Source organism: Linepithema humile, chromosome 4, assembly GCF_040581485.1.
Source record: "Linepithema humile isolate Giens D197 chromosome 4, Lhum_UNIL_v1.0, whole genome shotgun sequence".
In the NCBI taxonomy this organism is placed as follows: domain Eukaryota; kingdom Metazoa; phylum Arthropoda; class Insecta; order Hymenoptera; family Formicidae; genus Linepithema; species Linepithema humile.
Window position 1 is genome coordinate 8,721,049 of NC_090131.1, and position 9,430 is coordinate 8,730,478.

Genomic DNA, 9,430 nt, shown 5'->3' on the forward strand with positions numbered 1-9,430 from the left:
TTTTCAATCTCAGAGAAACTGCACACTCTAACAAAACTTTATTGCTCTCTTCTTAATATAATCTTATACTGATACCTACAAACCCAATGTTACTATAGCAAAACTAGTAAAGTACTCTTTTGTTTACTGCATCGTAAAGGTAACACAACCAATAAGAAAAGGACAAAGAGCTCAAATAGAAAGATAGTCTGTATCTTCAAAGATATTAATTAGGACCCATGTTAATTAGACTCTTTTTCTTGTTTTGATCAATACTACCTGCTCCCAAAATATGTAATCCTTTTTTTTAACACTCTGTATATTTACATGATTATGAAGTTATTATAATAAAAAATAATAAAAATGCAATCAAGTAACAGAACCTTATTTCGCAATTAGTTTGAAATTATATAAAGTGAACTTTTATATATACTCAAAACTTAATTACCGAAATGTTTATTGATAAAACATTAAAAATACTCAACTAAACAATTTTGAATCAATTGCATCATTACAATAACACATATTATAATATCTTCACAATAAAGTATACCATGATCAATGCAGTAATCGCCAATTTATTTTAGAATAGATAACGCATTGTCTATTTAAATGGCCGAAAGATTAAATTTTCGTTTTTGTGATCATTCGTCAAAATGAGTCTCACAAGTGACGCATTGCGTTAGAGTGACATTCTCCTATCAGGACAAGTGCGCGATTTTAGAACACTATGCATTGGCGAAATTGTCGGTTTCTTTACAAAATGTGCGAATATATACAAAAAAGACGGAGGGGAAAGGGGGACGAAGGGAAAAGAGAAAGAAAGAGAGAGAGAGAGAGAGAGAGAGAGAGAGAGAGAGAGAGAGAGAGAGAGAGAGAGAGAGAGAGAGAGAGAGAGAGAGAGAGAGAGAGAGAGAGAGAGAATGGACGGAAGGGACCAAAAAATAAGTCGTATAGAACAAAAAGTTCACACAACGTTGTTCACAACGTTATATGACGCTGAAACACGTTGAAATTACATGTTGTATACCATGTAACATCTAAATGTCCAGATTGAGTACATAAAGTATATAAGTAGTACATAAAACGTTGACTTTTTAACATCACTTTCCGTGAACATTTGGACATTGTCCCAACATTGCATCAAGTTCTATACGGGAAAGAACGAGGCTGATAATATACATATTAATACAATCGCATGCGGCTGCGCTTGCAAACGTCAAAACCAGGACCGGTTCTGGTTTTATGACGATGTTGAATGTTACGCGAGAACCGGCAACGACGCGATTTGTACATTCACGTAGCGATCGGCTTTGAACGCCCACGTGGCACGATATTATATTTGTTCGCGCGTCGCGACCCGTCGTACTTGAACATTTCATTATATTACTTAATTTTTTAGTTGTCTCTCTTCTCTCTTTCTCTCTCTCTCTCTCTCTCTCTCTCTTTTTCTGGCATCAAATTTTGAATTTATTATGTCTAACCGCTTACTCCACATGATATATTATTTATTTCACTCATTACCCATACAGCACAAAATATCCTATATATCCTTAGGACATCTTGGTGAGATCTCGATGTCCTCAGAACATCCTTGGGACACCAAAATATCCTCGATGTCCTGAGGATATCCTGAGGATGTTTTGTGCTGTATGGGTATACACCGATTTTATTACACAGCTTTTACGAACATTTGCATGCCGCACATTTGTATGCTAAATTGATGATGACATCATAACTGTGACAGATGTCAGTGTAGAAACAAATGCATATCGCCAAAATGTAAAAAATTAAAAATCTAAATTGACGTGTTTAGCGTTATTTTTGAAAATTGGCCGTTTCATATATATTTCGGTGTTTCCAGACTTTACTGCCACACTGTATATGCGCGCGCACATAGCAGGCAAGCGAAGTATATAAAAATAAGTTTCACAATTAAATTCTCAATTAAGTCTTAAAGTAAACTTTACAAATTAAAGTTTACAATATGTAAAGTTAAAAAAATTTAATGTGTAAGAAAAGATAGAAATTAGAATCTTGAAGAAAGATCAATAAAGAAATAAATACATATATTTACATTAGAAAAAATATGTGTATATACATGTATATATTTTTAAAGCCGATTTATTTTTGCCTTTTTATAATGCTAAAAACAAACTACGAGAGCAGCGATGGTGCTAAACTGTTCGGCGCTTTCATGTAAAGTCTAGATCAATGTCTCCCTCCTCCCCCCTTACACTTTACATAAATATATTAAAAACTTTAATAAAAAATTCTGCTTCTTCTGATTCTGATGCAACTAATTAAATGTGATATATTTTTCTAATGCTTCTGTTACCATTCTTCTACGCTCTTTAAAATTTCTTTTCGACATCAACAGCTGATTCTTCTATTGCGATTGCTTTTTGATTTTCGAATAAGATATCTGTTGATTATCCTTCTATGTATTGTTTGAGATAAAGTCGTTTATGATTAAAAAATTAAATTTGATTGCTCAAATTAGAAATAACCAGACAAACCAAAAAATTAAGTTTGACTGTCTAAACAGGCGTTTCAAACAAAGAGGTGCTCCTATGCCATGCTTAATTCGCTTATAATTAGTGCGTTACGCCTGTCCGAAAGCAATCTCCGCATATTAGTCGCGTGATTTTTTTTCATTGTGCCGAATAAAATTCGAGAGGAAAAGCACAGTTTATCAATTATTATAAATTCATGCGTTCAGAACTGGTTTACTTACTCCGATAAATGCATTGCTAAACTCGCCGTGTGTGTACTGTGGCGTGACGCGTTAGTCACAGAATCCGACCGAGAAGGAAAATTTAACATTCTACTACATCCACATGTAGCATGCGCAATATGCGTCTCCACCAAGAGAGCATAGTAGTAGCAGTCGAAAAATCCGTTAAAAACTGTTGGTGTTTTACAATCACCGGTGGAAACACAATCTTTGCGAGATTAGAAAGTCATAATTTTACATTTTTTATCGTATTCCGTAGAAAGACGAAAACGACACTGTCGCTGTTAAAATCTTACAATTGCTATCAAAGGAATGCTTGTACAAAGAATGTCAGCCCTGGTGAAAAATATTCTCAGAATTTTTCATAAAAATTTTCAGATTTTTTACAAAAATTTTATAACTTTTTCAGAAAATTTTAAGATTTTTTATATGAATTGGCACACTTTTCAGAAAAGTTCAGAAAAGAAATAAAAATATATGAAAATATATGAATAAATTCATTATTTCTCATATTTTCCAGATCTGTATATATTAAAGCCTGTGTCCACGATGCAAGAAATTGGTTCGAGTTCTTAGCCCAAAATGGTTGGATTGCTTCAAGAAATGTGTAACCAATCAACTTGCTGTTTTTCCATAAGAACTTCAATTTAATTGGCTATACATTTTTTGGACCAAGAACTTAGACCAATTTCTTGCATCGTGGACACAGGCCTTTAGAAATATCAAATATTTTTACAAGTTGAAAAATATACGATTTATCAGCTTTTATTTTTCTACCTTATCTTTGAATGCATTTCATTTAGCAATGTAAAAACGTGTCATTTTATATATTCATTTTCTAGTAGATATCGAACATAGAATGTCACGTTAACATATGTACATGTTAATACATGTTTTATTCTGTGTTTGACATCCAATGAAAAAGATAGAATAGAAATATATACTTGCGTTAATTTGTACCGTTAAATGAAATGTACTCAAAGGCAGGGCAAAATATGGAAGCTGATAAATCGTAAATTTTTTTTAGAAATATTCCGTTAAATAGAATACAGAAAAATGTATCTTATTACAACACATACTTGCATACATATACATTTAAAAATTCTATAAAAAATATATAATAATTACAAATATTGAATTTATTACATTTCATACATATTAAATATAAAAACCGCTTATGAAATATAAATTGTAATTACCATATAACATATTATTGGCAAAAATAATTTTTATAATAATTATTATTATAACGCTTGCAGCTATACAGCTATCAAACATTATTACATCAGATTCTGTAATCTTAAAAATCCCGGCTAATAATTTTTTTTTTTTTTAAATAATTTTCTAAAAAATGTTTAAAAAATATGAATAAATAAGAAATTTTTTCTCAGAATTTTTCATAAAATAAAATTATAAAAAATTCTTAAAATTTTCTAGAAAATTATGAGATGTTTTTTCACCAGGGAGGACACAAAGTAAAGAGAAAAGGCATCATTCCCAGTGACAGATCATCTTGAGAAATTTACACAGCAGCCGTCGTAATCCTGAAATGAAAGACTTAGTTGAAATTTGATAATTATCGAGTCCAATAATGAAGACGTTCCAGCCAATTGGGATGAACGTCAATTGAGATGAAATCCCGTGCTAATCATTGGCGAAGAGATTGTGTCTGGCTGCCAAGATCAAAGGGTTAGAGCAAGGCACATTATTAGAGCGCACTACGGATAGAGTCTGCACTAGAATCATATGTGTGTATCAATGGGCAGGGATTTTGCGTGCTTTCCGCGGGCCTCACGCTCATCACTATATACCAAACCGGCTCCAAAGTCTGTTCGAACAGTCTACCAAACGTCTGCTACAAATTTTTCTCAGCAGAAAGACTGCAGATTGTATACAAAACCTGTTACATCAGATGATGATAGCAGAATGTCAGCAAAAATGTTACAAAACCTGCTGACATAATTTGACAGCAGATCAGTAGCAGAAACCGAGTAGGATTTGCTCGAAATTATTACAGCAGATTGGCGGCAGAAACCGAGCAGGACCTGCGCAATGCAGTTTGATATCAGATTGACGGCAGAAATCGAGCAGGATCTGTATAATGCAGTTTGATGTCAGATTGGCGACAAAAATCGAGCAAAATCTGCGCAGTGCAATTTGATGTTTGCCGCTATGCGTCGTGTTTCTTCATATATAAACTCGTACTCAAAATTCATCTGCAGTGCATATAAAGTGTGGCCAGTGGCTTAATGAAGCTTATCAGTTTAATACAATAATCTGATACAATCCCTATAAGAGATTCAGAATATTAAACTCGTTTTTGAAATTGAAAATACGCTGCGAGTTGACTCAATATTGCAGTGATTTCGGGATTTTGCCTAATAAATTTATTAAAACATAAGTATTTTTTTTGTCCCAATAAAGTAAATATATATTATATACTTTGCATACCTCATTTACTACTTTTAATAAGAGAAACGAGAAATGTAAAATTGTAATGAAGCATTTAAATGTCGCTATTCCATTTAAATTGTGATGGCAGGTTCTGCTCGATTTCTGCCGACAATCTGACACCAAATTACACTGCGCAGATCCTGCTCGTTTTCTGCCGCCAATCTGCTGTCAACTTATGTCGACAGATTCTGCCGACAGAACAGGAGCTTAATGCGGACACAGATGGCACCGTATTCGCTGCCAAGTTCTGAGCGAATCTGCTCGCAAACTGTCAGCAGGCTGCTAACATTTTGTTGACTGGATATATACTCAAATTAACGCGTTCATTGTTTCGTATATACGCAACAATTTATAATCTTCCGATAAGAATTTAATAATCTTAAATTTTAACAATACTGTAGTTTTATTTCCATTTTATAATGATTACTTGAAGAATACAATATAATTATTTTGACAATAAAACATCTTCTTTTAACATTAAAAAGAAAGTTATATTAAGAAGATGAAAATGTTGTTTTGATTCTATCTTTTTTTGTATCCAGCATACGTTAAACTTTTTCTAATAATATTAGTGTATTCATTTAACGAAATCATGTTGTTATTTGGAATATATTAAAATGTCAGAGCAACATTAAATGTTATTGTATTTGAAAGTATCGATTTATCAAACAAATAAATTTTTTTTATTACAAGACATATTATCTTCAGACAAATCTAAAATATTCTTCTTTCAATAATTTAGTATTATATTTAACATTATTAAGTCTTGAATCAACTTATTATATTACTTATGCCAAACAATATTATTCTTGAGTCAAGAAATTTATATATATTTGTTATAAAATTACATTAGTTTTAGAATAAGAAATTACTAAAGTATGCCTAACGCATTTTCATATTCTTAAATGAAAAAGCTGTAAATTAAAAAATTGTATCAAATTCAGATTTATTTACGGTTAAAAGACAAAGCAAAATTAAAATTCAAATTAATAATTTTTTTAGTTGAAACGTATGTTTCTGCATGTATTATTTAGCTATTTTTTCTTGATACTCAATATATAAGAAACAATAATTAGGTATTTATCAAAAAGAATGGCTGAACAATACATGCTAAAACATATAGTTGAATTAAAATAAAAGATTAATATTACAAATTTTAATTTTGCTTTGTTTTGTAATCGTAAATAAATCTAAATTTGATACAAATTTTTTAATTTACAGCTTTTTAATTTAAGAATATGAGAATGCGTTAAGCATACCTTAGTAATTCTTCATTCTATTAAAAAATTAACATCAAATTAAGATTTTGCTTTGTTTTTAATTTTAAACTTGAATAAATATAAATTTGATATAAAGTTTTTTAAATTTAAGAATAATATACTTCTATATGAGGAGGTATCATATTCAAATACTGAGATAAGTTTAAAAATTTTATTATAAATTTATAAACACATAGTAAATTGTTTTTAGTCAATCATCAAATAAAACATTATTATTCATCTTATAACTATTTTATTTTTTATCCCTTGGATTTAACCTTTATTAAATATTTTTTCTTCAAATTCTTCTTCTGAATTTATTTCACTTGAATGTTTTCTTTTTCGTACATAATCTTTATCGTTACTTTTATATAACATAATTCTACATTTATCTATCAACTTTCCTTTGGCCATTAAGGGTTCTCCTGTTAGCGACTTAGTTTTAGGTACAGCTGGTATATAATAAGTAGAACTACATTCGTTAGGAAAAAAGCTGAAGATTTTTGAAGTAATTGATAGAAATTGTGAGTGTGTTAAGCGGCTAGAAAACATAATAATAGATTTAAGAAAGATATAAATAATTTTTTTATTTAAAAAAGCATTACTGTAATAAATACATACTGTTTCAAAATATAAGTATACAGATGTCTTCCTATAATATTTACTAATTTTGTTCGTAGTGAAAAATTTAACGAGTTGTTTTTTGCGTAATATTTTAAAATACTTTTTCCATATGGTGATATAGTCAGAAGATGTTTTAAATCAAAATCTAAACAATTAAAAGATTTCACGTTGTTTGGAACAACTATTGTATCAATCAGTGTATAGTTTTCATCATCTTTACTAGTCTCACTGCTAGTATCAGCTATTGTCAGAGTTTCAGTTTCACTTGATTTTATTTCATCTGATTGCATATCTTCAAATATCTAAAAAATAGAATATAGAATATATTATAAGAAAGATAAAAAGTTAATGTGGTTTATAAAAATAAATAAATAAAAAATGTATAGCGTTATCATCTGCAAAACTAAGAGTATTGAAAAACATTTTTTACAAATATTTTTATATAATATTATAATATAATAATATATTTTTTAAACATAAGATGTTTTTACATATATTCTTTTTAAAAAAATACAATTAAAATTATCTTAACATAAAGATGCACAAAGTATAATAAATCTATTATTATAACCTACCACATCCATATTTAGAATATTTTGTTTCTGTTGGTTTTCTTCTATCTTTTTTTTTTTTTTAAAGTTTTATTTTATTTTCAAAAATTATTCGATGTCCTATGGACACTCTCTCTTTTAATTCTTTAAGATGATCATCCGTAATACCTATTATATTTTCCATGCTTACGTCATTTTCTATAATAAATTATAAAAAGTTAAATTAAAGAAAAATATTAATAATTACGAATTTTAGCGTAATAAAAAAAGTCGGTCATAACTTTTTAGGAAGTTAAATAACTTTTTAGGAAAAAAGTATTTTTACTTATAAAACATGTCAAGGTTAAGGTATGATTGATGATTAAGGTTAGATTTTCAGCCGTAGAGTACAAGATAACAAACAAAAATTTATGTATTGTATCAGATGTGTAACACTTACCTTTGAAAATAGCAATTAGATTTTCTAATCCCCATTCTTGCAATAAATTCTCCATTGCATAAAATTTCACGATCTCACAATTCACCATCGTTCACGGCCACGTAGTGATGCATAGTATTGTAAACGACGGTTCTCGAGTCCGAAACAAGCGAAAACATGCATATGCAGCACTGCGCAGGACACAATCTTTAATTTAAAAATATTACATTTGATCTAACATTTTTTAAAGCTTTCTTTAAAAATAAGATATAGTTAAATAGAAATTATTTAATTTTACTCTAAGAAAATTATAATCTTTTATTTGAAAAATATGTTATTTTCTATCCAACATTTTTTCTTTTCCATTCAAGAAAATTATTCTTAAATAATAAGAATATTTTTTACTTGATTGAACTGTATAAAATGACTTCATTCAAGCCAGTTTTCTTTGTTTAAAGCAATATAATCTCATTTCAAGATTTTCATGTTAAAAATAAAGATATTTTTAAAATAAGAATATCTTTTTTCCGTGTAGTTATCATATAGCGTACTGTAGTTATACATCGTATAACATATGTATATTCCGTAAAAAGCGTGGTTGATTGTTACCGTAAATCATAATTTTGTTTCCGATATAGCTGCATTAAAGTTGGCACCGAATCTTCTATTAATGCATCCCGCAGTATATGAGCGTAGCCTCTATTCACCGAGTGTTTGGGAAATTTGCATTGTTAATGAAAAGCCTGTACTGTAATCAAGTGAATTTGGGTTTTGGATGCTGTTGCCAAATTTTCCAAATTTAGAAGTTTATAATATTGTGGTTAATTCTCGTGTATATTGTGGCATTACGACTTCTTTTATGATATTATGTTAGGCGGAATTTTGAATGTTAAAAAAAGTTTATTTGTATCATAAATTCTATTCAATCGTGGTCTAAATTATTCCAATACGCGGGTGAAAAAGATCGAGAAGAAAAGAAATGTAATAAGAATTGCTTATTAGAGCTTTAGACAACCTTTTATTGTACGAGAGTTATAGGAGTACACACTACAAAAAGCTTGTGAATAAGAAGAAGGAAATGACGTCAGAGTCAGTGCGTGCGTACAGGAAGTATGCAGATCCTCTGTAGAATACGAATAAGCTACCGAATTATACAGATCACATATAATATTTAGTATACATAGCATTTCTTCTTACTGTATATAACTAAAATCTTGTACTGAGAGCGTGACTGTGTGTGTGGACTATGCTGGGAATTAAAAAATTCATTTTTACGATTCCTTGAATACTCAATTTATTAATTTTTTTTTCAATTTTTTTCAAAGAACCTACGGCAAAGAGCATCAAAATTGGACATATGCGTTTCCGGATTATTTATTTCGATAGATACATGCATCGAAATAACTAA

The 9,430-nt window shown here is 29.6% G+C and overlaps 1 long non-coding RNA gene across 1 annotated transcript; it reads right to left on the reverse strand.

Moving 5' to 3' along the window:
* Window positions 1-6,215: 6,215 nt before the first annotated feature.
* LOC136999407 (uncharacterized) lies at window positions 6,216-8,993 on the reverse strand. The gene is made up of 4 exons (XR_010889793.1): window positions 8,044-8,993; window positions 7,629-7,802; window positions 7,051-7,355; window positions 6,216-6,970 (listed from the first exon to the last, which is right to left on the reverse strand). It is a non-coding gene; the product is annotated as an uncharacterized lncRNA (long non-coding RNA).
* Between the last annotated feature and the right edge of the window lie 437 nt (window positions 8,994-9,430).